General features: G+C 43.3%; 1 long non-coding RNA gene across 1 annotated transcript; it reads right to left on the bottom strand.

Moving 5' to 3' along the window:
* Positions 1–2,729: 2,729 nt before the first annotated feature.
* Positions 2,730–3,678, bottom strand: LOC119960989. The gene is made up of 2 exons (XR_005459562.1): positions 3,372–3,678; positions 2,730–3,271 (listed from the first exon to the last, which is right to left on the bottom strand). It is a non-coding gene; the product is annotated as an uncharacterized LOC119960989 (long non-coding RNA).
* Positions 3,679–26,654: the final 22,976 nt, after the last annotated feature.

The raw sequence follows: 26,654 nt of genomic DNA, 5'->3' as shown, positions 1-26,654 counted from the left end.
CTATACCTACAGATTCCTCTCGAGTTTTATTGAGACCAGACTGTCAGCAAAATAATCAGGATTATCACAAGCACATGGAAGGAGAGCATATGGGGGATAGTGTGTGTGAGAGAGAGAGAGAAAGATTTGAAGCAAAACTCTGAGCAGAAGGTCAAGAAAGAGAAAGATACTGAAATAGGTTTAGCCTCACTGGGTAACGATTACATTTGGTTAACTGTAAATGTGAGCCTCTGCTTGGGTGTCTGTACGAAAGTGTTTGCACGTGCGTCTGGTGTGTGTGTAAGTGCATCGATGGAAGGCCAACCTCAAGCGGATTAGCACAGAAAGAGCTTTGAGTGTTCATGCAGTAATAGGGCACCAGCATCACTGATTGGTTCATTGTTAGTCCCATTTCTGAGAGAGCAGCCAATCCTCTTCCTCGGCAGCTGTCCCTCAGATTCACAATAAGCGAAACATGCCCAATTCTATGTTCACTCTTCAATGTCAGTCTATAACATTCAGAATATTTAAAATATTCTGATTTGTTAGCTGAAATCTAAACCACCTGCCATATTTCTCCTATGTCCTTTCCCGCTAACCATGGTCGTGTTGCCCGGTGAGTGGATTTTTGAGTCGTTTCTTCCTATGTTCCATTGTTTGCAATTACTGTGATGTCTGACAAAGGTTGGTCTTTGTTTTAGAATTAGTGGATGGATTCAATGTCCCAGAGATGATTCAGGAAGGACAGACCGTAACACAAAACTGCAATTACTATACATCGGATAGCTATCCCTCCCTCTTTGGTACATTCACTATACAGAAGCTCCGGGATCCTTAATGAGGAGGTATGGAAAGGGGTAGCGGGCTAGTTCTCCAGAATAACAAGAGCGGTTTTTTTTTTTGCTGATTTCGACCAGGACAATGAAACAGTCCCTTTACATCTTAGTTAAGCTTCTGTCCCTGACTCTGCCGCGTATCTCTGTGAGCCTAGATGCATTCAGTCCGTAGAAAAACCGGCAAGGCACTCTCATCCCCTCTCACTGAAACGGATCACGAAAGTGAAGCTCAGATTCATATCACAGATCAAACCCAATTTGTAAAATAGCTGTCAGCAGAACCCAAACTGAGTGGAGGCAACGCTGTTGAGCATAAAACTGAGTCCTACACCAGATACACTGTAGAGTCCAGAAATGTGTCCCTGGGAATGTGGATAACAGGGTGAAGGTATGAGGGAGCTTCAGCATTGCTGTTCCACCACAAGTAGGAGAGTGCGCATGCGTCAGTGCTTCCGTCTGAGGAAAGTCAGACTGCAGTCTCTGTGACGTCAGTCTGTACTATCTGTGACGTCAGTCTGTCGATTCTTTGTGACGTCAGAGTTACCCTGTTCCATGGAGCTGATCCTAACATTAAACCCTGTTTTTTAAAAGAATAAACAAAGAAAAGGCGTAGGAAAGACTAATTAACCGATACGTTTATTTCGAGCTGCATCTACCTGTCATTTTAAAGATTCTATTTTGTTTATTTTTTCAGCCGCTTCTGGAACCGGTATCCTGACGTTTTCATTGGTTTGTTGGCAGTATTTGGTTTGAGAGGCTGACAGCGCTGCTCATATTACGGGTTAATCTGCCCGAGATTCTGTAGAACCCCCAAACAGACAGGAGAAATGAGCTACTGTCCAAGGTAAACGTACGGGGGTAAGACTGCTTTCCATCACAATTCCCACAGACAGAAAGCAGTAATAGACGGCACAGTCAGGTGCCGCCCCTTGAAGCTTCAACTGGTGAATTGAGTTGAGGTCTCGAATTCTACCGAGAAATATGGTTTGGCAAAACTTTCATTTACCCACCCAGAATTCCTGCAGTGCAACTTCGCGCGCTGTGCATCTGGTGCTCTTGTGCCAGAATAAATAATGAAGCTTATGTTGCATATACCTTTTTCAGTTTTCCCTTCTACAACTGTCTTTAGATCTAAGGACAGCTACTGACAAACAGAGCCTCCATGACCTGGATCTAAAAGCATATTCAAACAAGGAATTATCAGACCGGCGGGTGTTTAATATTCTGATTCATACCCTATTTTGGAAATTGGAGAAAATGCGGAAGGTGTTTAGTCCACAATTACCTGTCAGAAATATTCCCACAATATCCTGATGCTACGTCACATTCTGCTCACTATCCGCTCTGTCAAAGGAGTGTTGAGTATTTGAAGACACCGATCCTGATCCTACCATCAATAATCTGCTGTAAGGTCTTAGGATTCTATTGCCTCACTGCCATTTGCTCGCTGTGTGCGGTTGTGAAACGGATGAATAGTGAAGTGACTGCGAGTGAAGAGAAACATATCGGTCTCGGTCTCGGCTACAGTGTCCTGTCCTTTTCGGGGGCTGGTTCTGTTGGAGGAGATGGGTGAGAAGAAAAACTTTCTTTAGACACTTTAAGACAGAAACCCTGGGTTATGAAAGATGGTGGAAAATATGATAGATATAAAAAGACACTCCAAAAGGCCATGAACATCGAGGGAGATTGATGCATGGGGTGTGTTTTAACATCGATGTTCCTAATTTGTAAATTTTAATCTTTTCATTAAAACAATCCGGACAACTAAAACACGCTGTTCGTATAGAGTTTGTGCGCGGTCGTGATCAAAATGATCGGTATACTAACGGGAAGACGGAGGAAAATGTCCACAATAAATCAGACAGGCACAGAAATAACATCAAAAGGAAAAAACGAGGTGACACCAGAAATCTATTTGTGACTCTCATTTTTATTATAACTGTGAGCTGAAAGCGACTACTTTAATTCCCTAAGTGGCCCTTGCCTGGTTTTGTTGGGTGCCCCGTCTTGCTCAGAAATTATGAAAAGTCTCGTTGGCTTTTACTGTGGAGGTTGAATATTTATCGGCGAGGGAACGCCCTCTGGTGGGCACTAACTGGAACTCTCAGTGTGGGGTTATTGTACGGCATCTGCTATATCTCTGTGCAGTGTGGGCAACATGGCACAGAAATACACGGCACAGTCGGAGAGAAGGGCCCCGGCGATAGTTAAAGGAACCGTTGTGTTTTCTTTATGCAAAACCGCCAAGATCCTCGCTGGTAAATTTGGCGAAATATTTACATCCCCAGAGCTATATATTGCCATTAAATATTTTGGAGCTTTCCCGGGATACTGGATGTACCAGAACAGAGTTTGAAGAGCAGCTGTCGAGTATCTACAATCCAGTGTTACGTTCTGTCCTTCCAGAACCTTTAATTCAGATCGATCCTGGAACACTGCGTCTTCGCCATTTGTTCCTGTAACAAGACACATAATGTTTCAAACGTCTGGGAGTGAACATAACATATGGAACATGTGTATGTGTGATATTGAATATTATAGTAAATATTGACTCACTGGGCAGGATGATGAGAATCACCATAAAGCAATATGAGGAGAACATGGTGCCCGGTTTAAAGTTGGAAAGAAATAAAATCATGCTTGAAATAAGTTGCAGTTCTAGTCTGATATTAAAGAGTAATCTCCAATCAGCTGCAGATTTCACGCAATGTGATTCTGATGGGCGTTTCCCAAGGTCAGGATTGGCTAGTCCCTCAGTTCTCGTGAGAGTCGGGCACCAATCGTTCTTGCTCCTGGGCTAACGAACTCCTTCAGCATTTTCGCTGCCTTGGAGTCTCTCAGCTTTCTCTTCGTGTCTGTCTCTCTCTGCTGTTCGGCTTCTCTGTCGGTATCTTGCCTCTCTTTCTCTCTCTCTGTCAGAGACACTTTCACTGTCTCGTTTTCGTTCCTTCACGTGGCATTCAAGTTCAGAAGGTAGAAAATCAAATTCATCTCAAATTCCCGTTTCAACCAATTCACGAACCAAGATACAGTGAAGGGACCCGGTGCCGTGATGTGGAAACAATAAGGTCGGAGAAACGAAGAGAGACAAACGAACAAATAACAACAAAAACAGAGAGAGAAACAAAGGAACATAGTGAGAAAAAAGCATGAAGTGGATGCAGGAATTCAAAATGGGAAGAAAAATAAGACATAAATAATAATCTATTTAAATATTAAATAATTGAGAAAATGATATAATCAATTGAATATAACACAACACGTCAAAATAAGTTACTTCACTGCAATTTAAACATAATTTAAAATTAATTCCTGTGTATATTAACCTGCATTAATAATAGTAATAAAGAGGAACCCGTAACCGCTCCCGCCGCAGCCAACAGACAAATATGATGCTGGAGCTCTTTGGTGGGAGGAACTTTAAATTATACAAGATGATAACTACAGTTCAGACGCCAGAATAAAATGAAGGCAGCAAACGTCTAATGTATGTTAAATACATGTATGTTAAATTACAAGTTTCGGATACTAAACTGCCAGCGTATATCCCCGTCCTGTACATATGCCACGAACAACACAGAGACCATTTCCCTGAGCGCCACAGTAGAATCTTAATCAAACTCGACTCCCTTCACTAACCCCCCCCCCCCCCCCCCCTCTCCTTATACCCTTCCGGGCAGCCAGTTCAGTTTCATTAATGACAGAGACTAAAATCAATAGAACATCTTCATCTGCATCCAGCACTTTTTATTCTTCCAGGGAACAGTTTTCAGGACAATTATTGATTAAACAGCCGCTGAGGTCAATTAGAGATCAAATTTACCGTTCTGATTTTTACCGTTCTGTTAGTGATCAGCGAAATGTACGGTTAGATTTTCAGCCTCTGCAATAAACACAAACTTGTGATTTACAAAAATAATATCAGGCCAATCAGACACAGCTCTAGAGGCGATGTTCCTGTCATGTGTTCCGCAGGAAGTGACATCAGTCAAGCTTTGACAAAGAGTCAAAGTTTTTGTTAGCTCTTTTCTCTCCAGACAGATGCTGCCAGACTTGCTGAGATTTTCCAGCATTTTCCCTTTCGTTACTGGCACATCAATGATGTTTTGACGTCCATTCCTCCACCGCCCCCCCCCCCCCCCCCCCCCCGTCGCCGCCCCCCACTCCGCACTTGTAAAAGAACAAACATATTTTCTCCTTGGATTTGCGAAGTGATTTACAACTGCCGCACCGGTATGATAGTCACAGAGACCGGATCCAGTGTATCAATAACAGAGGCTGCCGGGCCCGGGGTCAGACTGGGGTCAGGTATAATAATAATCATAGAGACCGGCTCCAGTGTATCAATAACAGAGACTGCCGGGTCCGGGGTCAGACTGGGATCTGGTATAATAATAATCACAGAGACCGGTTCCAGTGTATCAGTAACAGAGGCTGCCGGGCCCGGGGTCAGACTGGGATCTGGTATAATAATAATCACAGAGGCCGGCTCCAGTGTATCAATAACACAGACTGCCGGGCCCGGGGTCAGACTGGGGTCTGGGATAATAATAATCACAGAGACCGGCTCCAGTGTATCAATAACAGAGACTGCCGGGCCCGGGGTCAGACTGGGGTCTGGTATAATAATAATCACAGACACCGGCACCAGTGTATCAATAACAGAGACTGGTGATAATCTTCGATTAAAGGAGGCAGTGGATCTCATGAACAGTTGATTTTAAGAGGAAGTGAAACTATCAGAAAGCAAGGATTCTTTGGGCCCTACCCCAGGCTTCATTATCATGCTGAGTGACAGGGATGTGTGCGGGAAAAGTGGATTGGAAACTTCATTGAGTGAGGCGCGTGTGATTGACTCCACCTAGGATCGTTTATACCCAATGGGAGGACCATTATGGCACCTATACTGGTGCATCTGTCGGGGGAAACAAAAGCATCTGTTTCTTCTCATTCTTACCAACAGTTCTCCATTTACACAGACACGCAAGAGCCCGTTCCGGCAGCTTATGAACCCAATATTTCTTTGGTAAATTTAAAGTATCCATTTATTTATATTTAGCACGGCCAATCCACCTAACCTTCACAGATTTGGGTTGTGGGGGTGAAACCCACATAGTCACGGGAAGAAGGTGCAAACTCCACACGGACAGTGACCCAGGACCGGGATCGAACTCGGGTCTTCAGAGGCGTAGGCAGCAGTGCTAACCACTGCGCCACCCTACCGTCCCAGCTTATGGACACATATGTTTAAATCATCAGTTTCGGACACAAAGACTAAAAGCCAAAGCCTCATCACAGGAAGAATTAGTGCCACAAATGTTAACGATAATTGTTCTTTTTCGAAACAAGTGCTATTCGAAAATGAAAAATGAAAATCACTTATTGTCACGAGTAGGCTTCAATGAAGTTACTGTGGAAAGCCCCTAGTCACCGCATTCCGGCGCCTGCCCGGGGATCGAACCGTGCTGCTGGCCTGCTTGGTAAGCCAGCGATTTAGCCCAGTGAGCTAAACCAGCCCCTATCCACTGTTACTTTGTCCAAAGTAGTGGATTGTAAACAGCAACGAACCTCTGAAAGATTCGTGGCAATTATCTGCACACACCCAGGTTCTGCCTAAAGACAGGATTAGCACAAGAGCAAAGCTGTACAATCATTGTATTTTATTCGGCCTCAATGAATGACAGAGGGAGATACAGAAAAGGTGCTGGGACAATGATTAGAGATGAACCATCTAACTGTTCCCTTCCCTCTCATCCTTCAGATCTTAATACTTTCAAATATTTATCCATCATTTTCCAAAGTTACTGTTAAATCTGATTCCATCATACTTTCCCGATGTGTGTTCCAGTTTATAACAACTCGCTGTGTAAAAACAATCCTCCTGTTCAATACGGTACATCTGTGTCCTCTGGTGACAGACCCTCCTACCAGTCGTAATAGTCTCTCTTTAATTACTAGATTTAAACCTTGATGGTTTTGTTTTAGCAGTTTAATTAAATAGACACACATAAAGATGGAGAAAGATACAGAGAGAGGATGTGAAACTGAGCGAAGAAATTAGAAAGAGAGACACAACTGAGAAACAGTAAAAACAAATTACACCCAGAGCGGGAGAATGATACAATAGTGAAATGGAACAAGATATCATTTCCTGGCTTCAGAGAACCGGGGAAACTCAGTGACTGATCCACTGACCATCCAGTTATGTCCTGGAATGGAATCTTTGAACAGATCACAACAGGTTCATTTGTAAATGTGACCACAATGTGATCTGTGTGACTCTGCCCTGACTCTGTGGGCAGATATAGGCCGCACTGACAGATGTTCTCACCAGATTGTGGTCCCTGGATTTATTTTCTGCTCAGAAGTGAGATGTGCGGTTTGGAACCAGCAGCAGAGAAACAGGAAGTTGTGTTACCTGAGAATGAAACAGCAGGCGTCAGTTTCATGTTATCACCGTGAACAGTCTTCCTGCCTGTGAGGGTGAACTCACTCTGACAGCATCAAGAACACCCACACAGATTGCTGCCGCTCTCAGCATTACATTCACCTCCATTCCCATTCCCTTGTAAAAGTTATATTATTTGTTTAGAAACCGATCGGGAGATGCACAGATGATCTTCACTGGTCATAATACAAATAATAATCTGGAGAGATGAAGGGAAATTAAAGCAACAATCTGTTAACAGAGGTTATACTAATGTAGAAAGTTTGAAGTCACTTGGTGTCAGAGCGAGAGAGGGGGGGGGGGGGAGAGGGGGAGTGAGAGGGGGGAAAGGGAGAGAGGTTAAGTGAATGATCCATTGCCTTTTTGGCACGGAAATTTCCTCTGATGACGTTTTGGTGCTTAATTATTTTCAGAAGTGCCTTCAGCAAAAAAGATTTAAACACTAGGTGCCATTTAAACACTAGGTGCCAGACTCGGCTGCTGTGTGCCTGTGTGAGTGAGTGAAGTCTGAGAGAGAGAAGAGGGTTCAACTGATTTAGGTGCAGCCTGAGACAGAGAAAGCGAGCTGAACCGATATGTAAGTAATTTGAAAGATATATTTGCCTTTTCAATTGAATGGACAGCTTGATATTACTATCTAGATCACTCAGGACAATACATTACAAGTACATATTAGGGGCAGCATAGGATGCGGAAGGTAATCTCAATAAAATGTCGTCCTGTGCTGAAACATAATTGCAATTATTGGCAACGCCATTTTGCAAACAATGAATAATAATGTGTTCCAGACTAATCGGCCCATATAGACACACAGGCGCGTACATAGACACACCTATCCACACACAGATACGCACACACACACACACACACACACACACATACAGACACATAGGGGCTGGTTTAGCTCACTGCGCTAAATCGCTGGCTTTTCCAGCAGGCCAGCAGCACGGTTCGATTCCCATACCAGCCTCCCCAGACAGGCGCCGGAATGTGGCGACTAGGGGCTTTTCACAGTAACTTCATTGAAGCCTACTCGTGACAATAAGCGATTTTCAGTTTTCATTTCATTCCATACACACACAGTTTCAGACTCTGTCTCTCACAATCAGTGGCCACATCAAAAGCAAACAGAAATCCATTCAGCAAAAAGGGTGAAAGACAATTCGGACCATGAAAGGAAACAGCGGGTAATTGCCACAGATGAACACAAGGCTGAATTAGCCATCTCCAACACAATGGAGTTTGTGACAGTGTTGTGCAATGTGAAGTTCAATATGGCTCCTGTGTTTCTGTTCCTCAGCCTGGTGATGAAGTGAATATCTCAAGATTCGCTCCAACCTTACAGCAAAATATTACACACCCATTACCAGACCAATCACACAACACCAAATAGTTATTCATTATGCTTTTGTAAGTGAATTAAGTCTGAGAGAGAACAGAGATATTAATTAATCGATGTGTAGTCTGAAACAAAGAGATGAGAACAGATCGGCAGGAGTTTTAAAGATGTATTTGCCTTTGCAACGAACTTCCATAACAGCTAATACTGATTGATACGACAAAATGCATTCTTCCAAACACAAGTAAGTGTCACAAGGCAGTGGCGCAGTGGTATTGTCGCTGGACTAGTAATCCAGAGACCCAGAGTCAAGCTCTGGGGACCCGGGCTCCCACCACGGCAAGTGGTGAAATTTGAATCAAGAAAACTCTGGAATTAAAAGTTTAATGATGACCATGAAACCATTGTTCTGTCTAATCAAAACCCATCTGGTTCACTGACGTCCTTCAGGGAAGGACACCTGTCGCCCTTAACTAGTCTGGCCTACATATGACTCCAGATGACTCCACAGCAATGTGATTGACTCTTAAATGCCCTCAGGGATGGGTGAGAACTGCAGGATCAGCCAGCGACATCCACATCCCATGAACGAACAAAAATCAGTTAGTATATTCAAAATAAAATTCCACCTTTCTTTCTTTCTTTCTTTCTTTCTTTCTTTCTTCTATCTATCTATCTTACTTTCTCTATCTATCTATCTTTCATATATTTATCTATCTATCCATCAATCTATCTATCTATCTATCTGTGTATCTTTTAGACAACCTTTATTTTTTTCATTCAATTGCGCGATATGGCGCCACTGATCGGGTCAGCAATTATGGCCCATTCCAAGTTGGCATTCAGAAGGTGGTGGTGAGCTGCCACCTTGAAACGCTGCAGTCCCTGATATGCAGTTACGCCCATACTGTATTAGCGAGAGATATCCAGTATTTTCACCCAGCCACGGTGAAGGGACAGCGATATGTTTCCAAGTCAAAGTGTTGAGTGACTTGGAGAGGAATCTCCAGTTGGTGGTGTTCCAAAGTATCTGCTGCTCTGGTCCGTGTTGATGGTTGTAGCCGTGGGTCTGGTAGGTGCTGAATATGAAACCTTCATTAGTTCCAACAGTAAATCCTGCAGATGGCAACAATCAAGCGACTGATTTGTCCTGGATGGTGTAAAGCTTCTTGAGATTTGTTGAAGCTGCACTCCAGACAAGTGGAGCTTGTATTCCATTACACTTCAGAGTTTTGCCTGGAAGATGGTGGACAGGCTTTGGGCAATCGGGCTGTGAGTTACTCGCCACAGGATCTCTATCCTTTGAACTGCTCTGGCAGCCACAGCATTCGTCTGGCTTGTCCAGTTCAGTTTCCGGCCAATGGCAACCCCCAGGATGTTGATTGTGCCGTAATCAATGAAAATAAATCTGTTGCATTATTCTGTGGGGGAAGACTTCAGCCGCGAATGAAACAGAGTTTCATTCATACATCACTTAATTAATCAGCACATAATGTAATATTAACAGATATAAGGTCTAATGCAATGATTAAAAAAGAGCCAATTGAAATGAAATGAAAAAATGAAATAAAAATCGCTTATTGTCACGAGTAGGCTCCAATGAAGTTACTGTGAAAAGCCCCTAGTCGCCACATTCCGGCGCCTGTCTGGGGAGGCTGCTGGCCTGCTTTAAAAGCCAGCGATTTAGCCAAGTGAGCTAAACCAGCCCCTATTGCAGTAGAGAGATGTGATTCTCAGTGCATTTCTGAATGTGACTGCACCTATTTGTTAAAACAGTAAACAGTCTCGTGCAGTCATACCTGAGAAAGGGTGAATTGTGGTATGTATAGAAACATGGTCCTTCTTATTCAAATGTTTAAATGCAGAGAGCATTATATACACAGATACAATGCCGAGGGAAAGATAAAACGGAACATGGTCCTGTTCAATCATTCCAGAGACAAGTCCCAGGGTAATAATACTTGTTATACGGTTAAGAACAGTGATAACTGAAGCAGGGATTAATGTAATACTACGAAACACAATGTGCAGTAAAATATTAATAAACACATCGTCTAACTACAAGTAAAAACTCAACTAAAGTAACTTATAGATGCCACAGAAGAATGATCTAATGTATTAATAACTGGAATAATATCGAAAGATATAAACACTGAGAGAGTCTAATTGAGAGAGAACTGAGAAAGGACCTATTTTATTTTAAACAGAGATGTGGAGGAGTGCGGTAATAAATGAGATGTAACCCATTGCACGATTAATATTGTAAGAAATCTTACAACACCAGGTTAAAGTCCAACAGGTTTGTTTCAAACACTAGCTTTCGGAGAACTGCTCCTTCCTCAGGTGAATGAAGAGGTAGGTTCTAGAAACATATGTATACACAAATTCAAAGATGCAAGATAATGCTTAGAATGCGAGCATTTGCAGGTAATTAAGTCTTTACAGATCCGGAGATAGGGGTAGCCCCAGGATAAAGAGGTGTGAATTATCTCAAGCCCAGACAGTTGATAGGATTTCGCAAGCCCAGGCCACACGGTGGGGGATGAATATAATGCAACATGAATCCCAGGTCCCGATTGCGGCCGTACCCATGTGTGCGGAACTTGTCTATAAGTTTCAGCTCGGCGATTCTGCGTTATCGCGTGTCCTGAAGGTCTCCTTGAAGAACGCTTACCTGGAGATCAGAGGCTGAATACCCTTGACTGCTAAAGTGTTCCCCGACTGGTAGGGAACATTCCTGCCTGGTGATTGTTGTGCACTGTCCATTCATTCGTTGTTGCAGCGTCTGCATGGTCTCGCCAATGTACCACGCTTCAGGACATCCTTTCCAGCAGGGTATGAGGTAGACGACATTTGCCGAGTCACACGAGTATGTACCGCATACATGGTGGGTGGTGTTCTCTCGTGTAGTGGTGGTATCGATGTCGATCATCTGGCACATCTTGCAGAGATTGCCCTGGTTGTGTGGTGCCATGGTCGCTGTTCTCCTGAAGGCTGGGTAGTTTGCTGCAAACAATGGTCTGTTTGAGGTTGCGCAGTTGTTTGAGGGCAAGTAGTGGGGATGTGGGGATGACCTTGGCAAGATGCTCATCTTCATCGATGACGTGTTGAAGGCTGTGAAGAAGATGTCGTAGTTTCTCCACTCTGGGAAAGTACTGGACGACGAAGGGTACTCTGTCGGTTGAGTCCCATAGTTGTCTTCTGAGGAGGTCGGTGCGTTTCTTTGCTGTGGCGTGTTGGAACTGTCGATTGATGAGTCGAGCGCCATACCGATTTGGACGAGGGCATCTTACAGCGTCTGTAGATGTCTGTTACGCTCCTCCTTGTCTGAGCAGATCCTGTGTATATGGAGGGCTTGTCCATCGGGGATGGCTTCCTTAATGTGTTTAGGGTGGAAGTGGAGAAGTGGAGCATTGTGAGGTGACCCGCAACAAGGCAGAATCAACGAGCAGAAACCTATAGCCAAGTTCCGCACACATGAGTACAGCCTCAACCGGGGCCTGGGATTCATGTCGCATTACATTCATCCCCCACCATCTGGCTTGGCTTGCAAAATCCTACCAAGTGTCCTGGCTAAAGACAATTCACCCCTCTTTAACCTGGGGTTACCCCTAACTCTGGACCTGTAAAGACTTAATTACCTGCAAATGCTCGCATTCTAAGCATTGTTTGCATCTTTGAAGTTGCCGATATATATCTTTCTGGAACATACCTCTTCATTCACCTGAGGAAGGAGCAGTGCTCTGAAAGCTAGTGTTTGAAGCAAACCTGTTGGACTTTAACCTATTGTTGTAAGACTTCTTCCTGAGCTCACCCCTGTCCAACAACAGGCAGCTCCACATCACGATTAATATTGGTATTGTCCCGCACATTAATAACTAAAACAGAGAGAAGCGCATCATTTACAGGTACATAAACTGACATTAAATAAACAGAGCCAGCGGTGTCCCGGAATGACTAAAACAGGGCCTCGATTAATACAAGTGGAGACAGTGCAGTGCAGTGGAAACCGAGAATTTCCTCCCACAGTCCAAAGATGCGCAGGTTAGGTGGATTGGCCATTCTAAAAGATTTCCCCTGAGTGTGCAAAGGGTAGGGGGATAGGGTGGAGGAGTGGTCCTCAGTGGGGTGCCTTTTTGGAGGGCGGGTGCAGACTCGATGGGCCGACTGGCCTCCTTCTGCACTGTCGGGATTCTATGATACTTTGAAAAGACCGGTATTCACAATAACTGGTGTAGGGTTCTAATGCAGGGGTTACTGTTACAGGGTAAATATTCATAATAACGGAGACAAGGTGGTGTGCAGCAATGATTAATGGAGGGGAGTCCAGAATCAGGGACACAGTCTAAGGATATAGATGTGGAGAAATGTATTGACCTAGAGTGGTGAATCTGTGGAATTCTCTACCACACAAAACAGTTGAGGCCACAACTTTGTATGTTTACTGGAAGGAATTATATATGGTTCTTGGGGCTATAGGGATCATAGGATATGGAGGGAAAGCGAGAAGAGTCTATAGAGTCTGGATGATCAGCCACGATCACAATGAATGGAAGAACAAGTTCAAGGGGCCGAACGGCCTACTCCTTCACCTATTGTCTATGCTTCTATACTTCTATGTGTCTATGTAATGCAACAAAGCCTAAGTTAGACATAAACTGAAACAGGGTCTAGTACAGTAGTTCCTGATACAGGGTCTAGATTAATATAAACTGAGACAAGGCCGAGTGCAGTGATTTCTGATGGGGGGTGTCTTCAGTAATATAAATTTAGACAGGATTCAAGAGCACTAATTGCTGATAGAGCGTCGAGATTAATATAAAGTGAGACAGATTCTAGTACCGTAATTATTGATGGAGGATCTAGATTAGCGAAAACTGAGATAACGTCTAATGCAGTGATTACTGATTCAGGGTATACATTCGTACAAAAGGTGACAGGGTCGATTGCAGGGTCGGCCCAAGATTCACCGTTACACGGTTGAGATTATATACATTAAGACACATGTCCGTTGTTTTCTGAGTGTTTGTGCGTGTGTGTGGACATTTTCACACCAAACCCCTGCACAAATAATTCCTGTTTCATACCGATTAATGGGACGGAGTATCAGGAACTTAACTCTCCACATGCCCTGCGTTTTTCCTGCTCTGCAAGTATCTGATGGTACGGCAAATTTACTCTGTTCCTCACATATGCTTTACCTGTCCTTCACATGTTAGTTGGCGGATGTTGTGGAGGGGGCTTTGCTCTGTACTGTACCTGTCCTTCGAGTATTTGAGGCGAGATTGTTAAGGGAAGTTTACTCAGTAACTAAATGTTTACTGTTGGGGCCCTGGGAGTGTATAATGGGACAGGTTTCAGGAAGCTTTCGTCTTTATCTGATCCTGTGATGCATTTGGCCTGAGAGTGTTTGCTGGTTCAGTGTGCAGGAAGCTTTGCTCTGTATGCAACCCCGTACTGTACCTGGCCTGCGAGAATTAGACGGAATAGTTTAGACAAGCAGAGCGTTACTGAAGCTGTCCTTGGAATTCTGATGGGACTCGAGGAATGGAGAGGTCTGGGACAAATATCTTAATGTCTGTGTCATATATGAAAAGTGGGGAAAATTGATGCTCAGGTGATTAAAGGGGCAGGAGCAGAATGTGTACAACAGTGACTAAGGGACAGTTCTTAACAATTGTTTCAGATTGGGTGGGGTACAGTGTTATTCTGCAGTGGGTAATATTAGCAGCACTGCTTTTTCTGTTATATATTAATAGACAGGGTCCGGGACTCGGGTTCACATGATATCAATTGAAATGTTTCATTTGTCTCCAAAACTGACAATGTAGTAAACAGGGAAGAGGATTACATACATAGATATGTAGAAGTTCGGAGAAGGAGGAGGCCTTTTGGCCCTTCGAGCCTGCTCCGCCATTTGTCACGATCATGGCTGATCATCCAACTCAATATCCTAATCCTGCTTTCTCCCCACAGCCTTTGATCCCATTCTCCCCAAGTGCTATATCTAGCCGCCTCTTGAACATATTCAATGTTTTAGAATCAACTATTTCCGGTGCTAATAAATTCCACAGGCTCACCACTCTTTGGGTGACGAAATGTCTCCTTATCTTTGTCCGAAATGAATCCTGAATCCTCAGGCAGTGACCCCTGGTTCTGGACACACCCATCATCGGGAACATCTTCCCTGCATCTACACTGTCTCGTCCTGCGGGAATTTTATAAGTCTCTATGAGCTTCCCACTCATTCTTCTGAACTCCATCGAGAACATTCCTAACGTAGTCAATCTCTCCTCATATGACAGTCCCGCCGTCCCTGGTGTTGTAACAAGGATGCGTCCAGCCTAGGCTGCAACAGGTCACTGGCTTTTTCATGTTCACAGGTAGATAGGTGGCAGATAAAATTCAATGCTGAGAAGTGATGCTTTAAAACGAAATATTGGGGGGAGGGGGGTCGGTTGTATGAAAAATTAGAAAACCAAAGTTAAAAGAGAAGGTGAGAGTGTAGGTTAGTGATCAGGACATTAACCGAGTGAAACGGGCCGAGAGCTTATGGGAGGTTAGTAAAGTTTCCTGAACACATGCGAGAGTAGGGAGTATGGATAGAGGTGTGTATGCAACTTCAGGCACAGCAGAAAAAGGGACAACGATGAGAAGGGATGGTCAACGCAGAACTGAGGGTGTTGTACCTAAATGTGGGCAGTATACGGAACAAGGTAAATGAACTCATTGCACATATTGAAATTGGCATGCGTGGACAAAGGGGGCGGGGTTGCATTGCGAGTAAGGAATGAAATTAACTCGATAGCAAGAAGCAATTTAGTGTCCGAAAGTGTAGAATCCCTGTGGGCAGAGTTGACGAATCTCAAAGGAAAAAAGACCCTGATGAGAGGTACGTACAGCCCCCTAGCCGTAGTCAGAATGTGGGGCACAATATCAATCAGCAGATTGAAAAGGCACATAAGAGAGGAAATATTATAATAATCATGGGGGACTTCAATATGGAGGAGGACAGGGAAAGTCAGGTTGGTAGCAGATCCCAAGAAAAGGAATTTTGTGAAATACTGACGAGATACACGGGAAGAGCTGGCCAGATTTGATTGGACAGGGAGCTGAGCAGGGAAGACAGTGGAACAGCAGTGGCAGGACGTTTTGGGGATTATTCGCGAGGCACTGCATAAATTAATCCCAAAGAGGAGAAACCATGCTGAGGGGAGGACAGGGCATCCATGGTTGACAAGGGAAGTCAAGGACAGCATAAAAGCAAAGGATGCAATGTGGAGAAGATTACTGGGATGCCAGAGGATACGGAAGCCTTTAAAGGCTGATGTAATGTAAAAGCTAATAAAGATTTTATTATTACCTTTGAACTGAGGGCACTGATGCTACGTTTTCAGATGATGCTCAGATACGTAGAGGGACAGGTTGTGCTGAGGAAGCAGAGAGGCTGCAGAAAGACTTGGTCAGGCTAAGAGAGTGTGCAAAGCAGTGGAAGATGGAATACAATGTAGAAAAGTGTAAAGTTCTGCATTTTGGAGGAAACATAGAGTATTTTCTAATTGGAGTAGGGCTTAGGAAATCAGAAGCTCAAATGCACTTAGGAATTCTAGTTGACGATTCTCTTAAGGTTAACATGCAAGTTCAGTTGGCAGCTGGGAAGACAAAGGCAATTTTAGCATTCATGTTGCGAGGGCTAGATTACAAGAGCAGGGATGTAACTGTTGCGGCTCTATAAGACTCTGGTCAGACCCCATTTGGAATATTGTGAGCAGTTTTGGTCGCCTTATCTAAGAAACAACGTGCTGGCCTTGGAGAAGCTCCAGAGGAGATTCACAAGACTGATCCTCGGAATGACGGACTTGTCATATGAGGAGCGGTTGAGGACTCTGGGTCTGTGCTGGATAGAATTTAGAAGGATGAGGCGTCGTGAGGGGAGTGGGCCGCGGGGCGGTGTGTGGGAGTGGGGTCACATTGAAACTTTCAGAATAGTGAGAGGCCTAGTAGGTGAAACGAGAACCCGAGGGCACAGCTTCAGATTTAAGGGACAATCCTTCACAACTGAGAAGAGGATAACTTTATTCAACCAGGGGGTCTTGAATCTGTGGAACTCATTCCCGCAGAAGGCTGTGGAGGCCAAGTCACTGAGTGCCTATAAGATAGAGGCAGACAGATTATTGATTAATTACGGGACCAGGGATTATGGGGAGAAGGCGGGAGAATGAGGATTAGAAACATAACAGTCATGATTCAATGTGGAGCAGACTCGATGGACTAAAAGGACGGGTTCTGCTCCTATGTTTTATGATTTTATGGTAGGAAGACCATCTATGGACAATCTTAGAATAGATAGGTGTTTGATTGTCGTCGCAGAAATGATCGGTGGAAGGGCATCTTTCTATACTGTAAAACTCTCAGACTCCATGACCCTATGACAGAGTCTAAAGCAATGATCACTAATACAAAGAACAAAGAAAATTACAGCACAGGAACAGGTCCTTCGGCCCTCCCAGCCTTCACCGATCCAGATCCTTTATCTAAACCTGTCGCCTATTTTCCAAGGATCTACTTCCCTCTGTTCCCCGCCCGTTCATATATCTGTCCAGAGTCATCTTAAATGATGCTAACGTGCCCGCCTCGACCACCTCCACTGGCAAAGCATTCCAGGCACCCACCACCCTCTGCATAAAATACTTTCCACGCACATCTCCCTTAAACCTTCCCCCTCTCACCTTGAAATCGTGACCTCTTGTAATTGACACCCCCACTCTTGGAAAAAGCTTGTTGCGATCCACCCTGTCCATACCTCTCATAATTTTGTAGACCTCAATCAGGTCCCCCCTCAACCTCCGACTTTCCAACGAAAACAATCCTAATCTACTCAACCTATCTTCATAGCTTGCACGCTCCATACCAGGCAACATCCTGGTGAACCTCCTCTGCACCCTCCCTAAAGCATCCACATCCTTCTGGTAATGTGGTGACCAGAACTGCACGCAATATTCCAAATGTGGCCTCATCAAAGTCCTATACAACTGTAACATGACCTGCCGACTCTTATACTCAATGCCCCGTCGGATGAAGGCAAGCATGCTGTGTGCCTTCTTGACCACTCTATCGACCTGCGTTGCCACCTTCAGGGTACAATGGACCTGAACTCCCAGATCTCTCTGTACATCAATATTCCCCAGGACTCTTCCATTGACCATATAGTCCGCTCTTGAATTAGATCTTCCAAAATGCATCACCTCGCATTTGCCTGGATTGAACTCCATCTGCCATTTCTCTGCCCAACTCGCCAATCTAACAGTATTTTGCTGTATTCTCTGACAGTCCTCCTCGCTATCTGCAACTCCACCAATCTTAGTATCATCTGCAACATGCTCATCAGCCCACATATACCTTCGTCCAGATCATTTATGTATATCAAAAACAACAGTGGTCCGAGCACGGATCCCTGTGGAACACCACTAGTCACCTTTCTCCATTTTGAGACACTCCCTTCCACCACTACTCTCTGTCTCCTGTTGCCCAGACAGTTCTTTATCCATCTAGCTAATACACCCTGAACACCATACTTCACTTTTTCCATCAATCTGCCATGGGAAACGTTATCAAACGCCTTACTGAGGTCCCTGTATATGACATCTACAGCCCTTCCCTCATCAATTAACTTTGGCACTTCCTCAAGGAATTCTATTAGGTTTGTAAGACATGACCTTCCCTGAACAAAACCATGCTGCCTATCATTGATAAGTCTATTTTCTTCCAAATGTGAATAGATCCTATCCCTCAGGGGTACATGGTGTAGATTAACCTAAATTGAGATTGAAATGAAATTAAATGAAAATGGCTTATTATCACGGGTAGGCTTCAATGAAGTTACTGAGAGAAGCCCCTAGTCGCCACATTCCGGCGCCTGTCCAGGGAAGTGAACCGTGCTGCTGGCCGACTTGGTCTGCTTCAAAAGCCAGCGATTTAGCCCAGTGAGCTAAACCAGCCCCTGGAAATCGTGCGGTGATTACTGATACAGGGTCTAGATGAACATAAACTGAGACAGGTTCTAGTGCAGCGATTACTGATACAAAGTTTCATTAACTTAAATGAGATAGGATCTAAAGCAGTGATTACTCATACAGTATCTAGAATATTATAAACTGAGGTAGGGTCAATTGCAGTCATTCCTGGTCAAGGTCTGGATTAATATACGTGTAAAGGGCCAGATGATTAAAAACCTGGTTGACGAGGCAGGTTATGGGATGATTTTAATAAGGGAATTGAGGTAATGAGGAGTAGGGAATGAATACCAGAGCTGAGGACCGAGACATATGAAGATATCGCAAAATCAACCAAATAATTCTGAAGATAGCAATACACCTTGATCGATTGGAGTTGCAAAAATTGAGAAAAATGTTTCACATACACACCTACACGAATGGCCAATACCCTTTTGTAGCGATTTTAGTTGCTCTTCTTAACCAGATGAGTGTTGTATGATTGGGTGGACATTTCTCCTATGGGTGCCCACCATTACCATCGTGGCGATACTGTGAGAACACTGTGAGCCAGTGCACAGGTGATCGGTTAATATAAGTCGATGCAGGAAAATAATCATCATCGTGAAAAAAAACTTTCCAATCGATAGAGTATAACACAAGAGTAAATTCATAATTTTGAACAAAACAGAGATTTCCACGAAATTTTGGAAATTGAATGCACCGGTGTTCACATGTAGACATGTCTCACAAGACCAATTCATTACTGGGATGTTGGTAAAGTATTCAACTCAATATTGCCCACATGATAGCAGAGGAAATACACATTTAATAGAACTACTTATAGATATTAACATGAATTAACATAATCTGAAAATCAACGATGATTGTACTTGGAGAAACAAGCAAACATGTCCAATAATTTATAATATCCAGACAGGTAACAGGAACATGGTCTGGTGTAATATCAACAGAGACAGGCCTTGGCGTGATGTGAAGATGTAAATTCCTGTGGAATATCATAGAGGCGGAACTTAATGTGATCTAATCCTATGTATGTTCTAGCATATTATTAATTGAGTGCAGCACAAACAGTACAGTGTAGTGTAGACAGGGACAGGGGTTACTTTAATAGAAATAAAGACAGGGTCTCATTTAACATGAGAATAAACATGATGTAATACAGTGACAGAGAAAATAGAGCAGGGGTAGACCATTCTGTCCTTCGAGCCTGCTCCGCTATTCATTCTGATCATGGCTGCTCATCCACTTCAGTAACCTGTTCCCACTTTCCCCTGTTTCATTTGGTCCCTTCAGAGCTTTGATCCCCAAGAGCTTTATCTAACTCCTCCTTGAAAACATACAATACTTTGGAGTCAACTTCGTTCTGTGGTATAGAATTCCACAGGGTCACAACTCCCAGGGTGAAGATATTACTTCTCGTCTCAGTATTAAATGGTTTACCCCGTATCCTTAGACTGTGACCTCTGGTTCTACCTTCCCCGCCATCGGACACATCTTTTCTGCATCCGCCCTGTCCAGTCCTTTTACAATTTGATAGGTTTATAATGAGGGGGAAATTAATATTTCATGAATTAGTGTCTTCTGATTTCTGACCCTCCTGCCAGTGATTCAACTTTCTTCCTAATTAATCAAACAAAGCCATTCATAATTTTGACCATTTTTACCACGCCTCCCAAAAACTGCTTGGTTCGAAGGAAAACATTCCGATCTTCCAACCGCTGTGACCGTGCAGCTCATGCAGTGTGAAGACCCAGTTGTATATATGTTTCTCCCTTGCTTGTGCTCAGATGCTATTTTTGGAATTACTGACATTTTATATGGAGCCAGTGGAATTCCCGTTCACCATTACCATCGTGTCCGAATTAGACACAAGACGGGGGCAGCACGGTGGTGCAGTGGTTCGCACTGCTGCCTTACAGTGCAGAGGTACCAAGTTCGATCCCGACTCTCGGTCCCTGACCGTGTGAAGTTTGCACATTCTCATTGTGTCTGTGTGGGTTTCACCCCCAAAACCCGAAGATGTACAGGGTGGGTGGATTAGCTGCGCTAAATTGCCCCTTGATTTGGAAAACAATAATTGGGTACTCTAAATTTATAACAAGAATAAGACACAAAACTAATAAAAGACTAGCCTCTGGAAATTAAATTGACCCATATCAGGCGGGACCCAGAATTAGAACTTTAGATACACTGAGCAATATTTGAGAATATAATGTCAACATGCAAACCATGATAGGTTAACAGTCTTGTCTCAGTGGAATCAATGTCACCTCTCACAACAGATACCTGAGCCCATGATCCAGATGTGATCCAATGCAGGAGTATTTTATGTTTCAGTTGCTCCATCTTTTAGATGTGATGATATTAGTCTTAGGGCTGGTTCGCAACATTATTACTGGACTGGTAATCTGGAGGCCTGAACTATTACTCCAGAGACTCGAGTACAAATTCCACCAGGGCATATTGCAATGATGTGAACAGTTTTGGTCTACTTACCTCAGGATAGATATTTTTGAGGCAGTCCAGAGAAGATTCATTAGGTTAATCTCGGGTATGGATGGATTTTCATCGGTAGCTGGAATTTCACAGCACAGAAAGAGGTTCTTCGGCCCATCGTTACTGCGCCTGTCATCAAATAGAAAAGAATCCAGTCCTGGATAGTCTTGAAACACAGACCTCTCGGTTTGCAGCGAAAAACGTTGACCAATTGCACCACAGAGACTGACATGTGGAGAGTTTTAGTAGGGAAGACCGACACGCATTGGAGTTTAGAAGAATGAGAGGCGAACTGACTGAGATATGTAGTATTTTCAAGGAGCTTGACAGTGTGGATGCTAGAGGTTGTTTCTGCTTGTGGGAGAGTCTGGGACCGTAGGGCACCATCTCAGAGTAAGGTGTCGTTCATTTCAGACGTGGATGAAGAGGAATTTCGTCTCCCAGAGGGGAGTAATTCTATGGTGCAGAGAATTGGAGAGGCCGGGTCAATAAATATGTCCAAGACTGAGACAGACAGATTTTTCATTAGTAAGGGAAGCAAGGGTTATGGGGATAAGGCGGAAAAGTGGAGTTGAGGATTTATTAGATCAGCCACGATCTCATTGAATGGCAGATCATATTCCATGGGCCGAATGGCCACCTTCTGCTCCTACATCTTATGGTTTGAAAATGAAAATCGCTTATTGTCACGAGTAGGCTTCAATGAAGTTAATGTGAAAAGCCCCTAGTCACCACACTCCGACACCTGGCCGGGGAGGCTGGTACGGGAATCGTACCGTGGTGCTGGCCTGCTTAGTCTGCTTTAAAAAGCAGCGAATTAGCCCAGTGAGCTAAATCAGCCCCTGGTTTTATGGCAGCTGGGGGACTTTCAATTGAATGAATTAATAAATCAGAAATAAAATTGTTGCGTCATTCATAATACTCATGAAGCTCTTGAAATTTCCCAAAGCCCAGCAGGTTCACCAATATCCTTCAGGAGAAGAAATCTTCCCTCCTTACCCTGTCTGGCCTCTATGTGACTAGTTCAGCAGTGATGTGGTTGACGCATAACTATCTCTGATATTGCCGAGCAAGCCAATCAGTTCAAGGTCTGCTGCCACAGAAAGTCAGATGTGAATTCAACCGTATGAAGTGCACCTTATCTAAAAGGTGGTTCACATCCGGCTTCTCAGGATGGGCAGTTAATGCTGACTTTGCCAGTGACGGTCATAGGCCGGGAATGAATGTTAAAAACTGTGCAAAGTGCTGCAGATTCCGGAAATCTAAAACAAAAACAAAAAAAGGCTGCTCAGCAGGTCAGTGAGCATCAGCAGAGAGAGAACAGATTCACATTTCAGGTGGATTACCTCAATGACATAATTGTAAAGAGTAAATCTGCTTTTCCCAGTATCTTCGACCAATGTCCGTTCTTGAACTAAAATCACAGATTAGCTGGTCACTTATCACATCTCAGTTTGTTGGAGCTTGCTGTGCACAAATTCCCTGCTCTGTTTCCAGCATTGGAGCAGCGACTAAATTCAGCTAAAATATATCAGTGAGTTTTAAGGGCGTTGGGATGACCTGAGGTCGGGTAGAGCGTTTTACAAAAGCAAGCTCTTTCCACGCATGTTACATTTTAAAATGCTGGTTGTAATATGTTGAAAGATCTGAGATTAATGTGACTATGGGTCACTCCTCTGCCTGATGTTTTAATTTATCTCCTTTAAATCGGTTAATGTTTCAATTAAATTAATATTCAGTGGAATAACAGCCTGGTTAAAGATGATTTATTAATTGAGGCATCAGAACTTTCAGAATTAATACTTAATTTAACTTTATTTTTTCATTTCAAGTAAAGTAACATCTGTTCTAATGGATGTTTCTATACGTTTCAACCAACTGTCAATATTCTTAAAATAAACCGCTATTTTAAGTTGAACTTAATCAATAAATGACTGTTCGTTTTGTTGATACGAACACTTCATTGTAACCAGTGAGGTGTTTATGTAAATAAACACAGAAATAGAAGTCTCAGATTAGATTATACACTGACAAAAGCACAACAACTATTTCCCCACCGATACAGCACTGAAATAGAGGCAAAGACGCAAATAGATCAACGGATTCCAGTAATGATTGTTTTTGACATTTGATTCTTCGTCAGTTATATGAGAAAAAGATCATCATGATATCCATGTTCAGAATTAGGAAAGATTCCCTCTAATCTCGAAATATAATGACACGCCAAATGTGTTAGTAGAGTTTTCCAGTTCTCCTGTATCTGATATCTGTCCCTTTTTCCTAACTGGTTCTGTCTCATGTCTCTCCACGATGGGTCACTGCCTTTAATCGACAACATGAAGCCAACATGTGCCGAATATAATCTCTCAGCCCAATCTCACCCCATTGGCTTCCAACTAAATGGATCGAATCCAATGAATTGGAATACATAGAGGGAGTTTTACTCTCAAATGTGGTTGGAGCATTCAATTACCTTGTAGTGTTTAATGAACACTGTAGAGAAACATTTACCCTGTATCTAACCTGAGCTGAACAGGGTGGTGAGGATTTGATGTGGCAGTGCCGAAGGATCGTTCCCTCTTTCTAACCAGGCTAACAGAGATAGATAGTTTCTAGATTAATAAGGGGATCAGGGGTTCTGGCGAGAAGGCAGGAGATAGGCTATTAGAAACATAACAGTCGTGATTGAATGCGGAGCACGCTCGATTCGCCTAATCTTCGAATTCTGCTCCTGTGCCTTATGGTTTTATGGTAGGAAGACCATCTATGGACTATCTTACAATAGACAGGTACCTGACTGCCATCGTAGATATGGTGGGTGACGGGCATCTTTCTGTATTGTAAACCGCTAACTCTCCATGACTCCATGCCAAGGTCTAAAACGATTATTACTCATATGGGGTGGAGATTAACCTAAACTAATCTAATAATATTTGTTTCACAAGTAAGCTGACAAGTAGCCCTACAATGAAGTCACTGTGAAAAGATCCCAGTCGCCACATTCCGCCGCCTGTTTGGGTGCACAGACGGAGAATTCAGAATGTCCAAATTACAGAACTGCACATCTTTCGGGACTTGTGGGAGGAAACCGGAGCACCCGATGCAAACCCCACAGACACGGGGAGAACGTGCCGACTCCGCACTGACTGGGACTCTGGCGCTGTGAAACAACAGTGCTACTGAGATTGGATATAGTGCAGTGATTACTAATGCAAGGTCTCAACTAGCATAAATCGAAACAGGTTCTAGTGCAGAAATTACTGATACAAAGGTTGATTGCCCTTAAATGATATAGAGCAGTGATTATTGATTCAGGGTCTGGAATATTATAAACTGAGGTAGGGTCTCTTGCAGTCATTCCTGCTGCAGGGTCTGGATTAATATATGTGTAAAGACTTATTAGGACAGATGATTAAAAACTTGGTCGACGAGGCAGGTTATATGGGATGATTTTATTAAGGGAATTGAGGTAAAGAGGAGTGGGGAATGAATACCAGAGCTTAGGGCCGAGACGCATGAAGACATCGCAAAGCAAAACAATTAATTCTGAACATAACATAACGTCTTGATAAATTACAGTTGCAAAACTCCAGAACAATATTTTATATGCACAACTGCGTGAACGGCCAATCCCTTTTTGAAGTGAATTCACTTGCTGTTCTTAACCAGATGAGAGTTCTATGATTGTGTGGACATTTATCCTGTGGGAGCCATTCTAGTGATTCTGTGAGAGCACTGATCTGCCTCACACTGCCAGTATATTAGGCGTTTAGTGAATATAAAACGAGGCAGAAAAAAAATCCTCACCATGAAAACCAGTTTCCAATGGATAGAGTGTAATACAAGAGTAAATTCATCATTTTGAACATAACAGAGATTTCCATTAACTTTTGGAAAGTGCTGTGCAGCGATGCTCACATGTAGACCTGTCCCTCAAGTCTAGTACATTACTGGGACGGTGGTAAAATATTAAACTCAATATTACCCACATGATAGCAGAGCAAATACAAATTTCATAGAACTACTTATAAGTATCAACAAGAATTAATATAATCTCCAAATCAACAATGATTGTACTCGTACAAACAAGCAAATATATACAATCATTTAGAATATCGTGACAGGCAACAGGAATATGGTCCGGTAAAATATAAACAGAGACTGACCCTGGTGTGCTATTTTTGGAATAACTGATATTTTATATGGAGCCTGTGGAATTCCCTATCACCATTGCCATCGTGTCAGAATAGGACCTAAGACTAGTAAAAGACCAGCCTCTGAAAATTAAATTGACCCATGTAAGACTGGACCCATAGTTTGAACTTTAGATTCACCGAGCAATATTTCAGAATGTCAAAATGCAAACCATGATGATTCTCTCTGTGGAATCACTATCACCTCCCACAATAGATACCTCCGCACATGATCCAATTGTTCCATCTTTTCGATGGGGGGATATTACAGTCTTCGGGATAGTCTCGCAATATTATTACAAAACTGGTAATCTGGAGGCCTGAACTAATACTCCAGACACAGGAGTACAAATTCCACCAGGTCATATTGTAATGTTGTGATCAGTTTTGGTCTCCTTATGTAAGGAAAGATATTTTGGAGGCAGTCCAGAGAAGGTTCTTTAGGTAAATCCAGAGTGTGGAGGGATTTTCAAAGGTAGGTAGCATTTCACAGCACAGAAGGAGTCTCCTCGGCCCATCGTTACTCTACCTGTCAGCAAATAAAGAAGAATCCGGCCTTGAAACGCAGACCTTGCGGTAAACAGCCAAACACGCTGACCAATTGCACCACAGAGACTGTGGCAATGATGTGGAAATGCCGGCGTTGGACTGGGGTGAGCACAGTAAGAAGTCTTACAACACCAGGTTAAAGTCCAACAGATTTGTTTCAAACACTAGCTTTCGGAGCACTGCTCCGTCGGGAGCAGTGCTCCGAAAGCTAGTGTTTGAAACAAACCTGTTGGACTTTAACCTGGTGTAGTAAGACTTCTTACTGTGACCACAGAGACTGAAATGGGGAGGGCTTAAGTCGGTTAGGCCTACACGAATTGGAGTTTAGAAGAATGAGAGGAGAAGTTACTGAGATATATAGTATTCTCAGGGGGCTTGACAATGTAGATGTTCGAGGTTGCTTCCGCTTTTGGGAGAATCTAGCACCATAGGGCACAATCTCAGTGTAAGGTGCCACTCATTTCAGACGAGGATGAAGAGGAATTTCTTCTCTCAGAGCGTAGTGCTTCTATAGAATTATTTGCCGTAGAGCGTTCGCCTGGTCAATAAACATGTTCAAGGCTGAGACAGATATTTTTCATCAGTAAGGGAATCAAGGGTTATGGGAATAAAGTGGAACTGTGGAGTTGAGGATTTTACCAGATTTGCCACCATCTCATTGAATGGCAGATCAGATTCCATGGGCCGAATGGCCAAGTTCTGCTCCAAATCCTATGGGTTTTTTGCAGCTGTAGAGACTTTCAATTGAATGGCTTAATCAATCAACCAAAAATCGTCGCGTTGTTTATACTTCCGAAG

The sequence above is a fragment of the Scyliorhinus canicula genome, unplaced genomic scaffold (genome assembly GCF_902713615.1).
Source record: "Scyliorhinus canicula unplaced genomic scaffold, sScyCan1.1, whole genome shotgun sequence".
NCBI lineage: Eukaryota > Metazoa > Chordata > Chondrichthyes > Carcharhiniformes > Scyliorhinidae > Scyliorhinus > Scyliorhinus canicula.
Note: the sequence above shows the minus strand (reverse complement) of the source record. Positions and strands in the feature narration are given on the sequence as shown.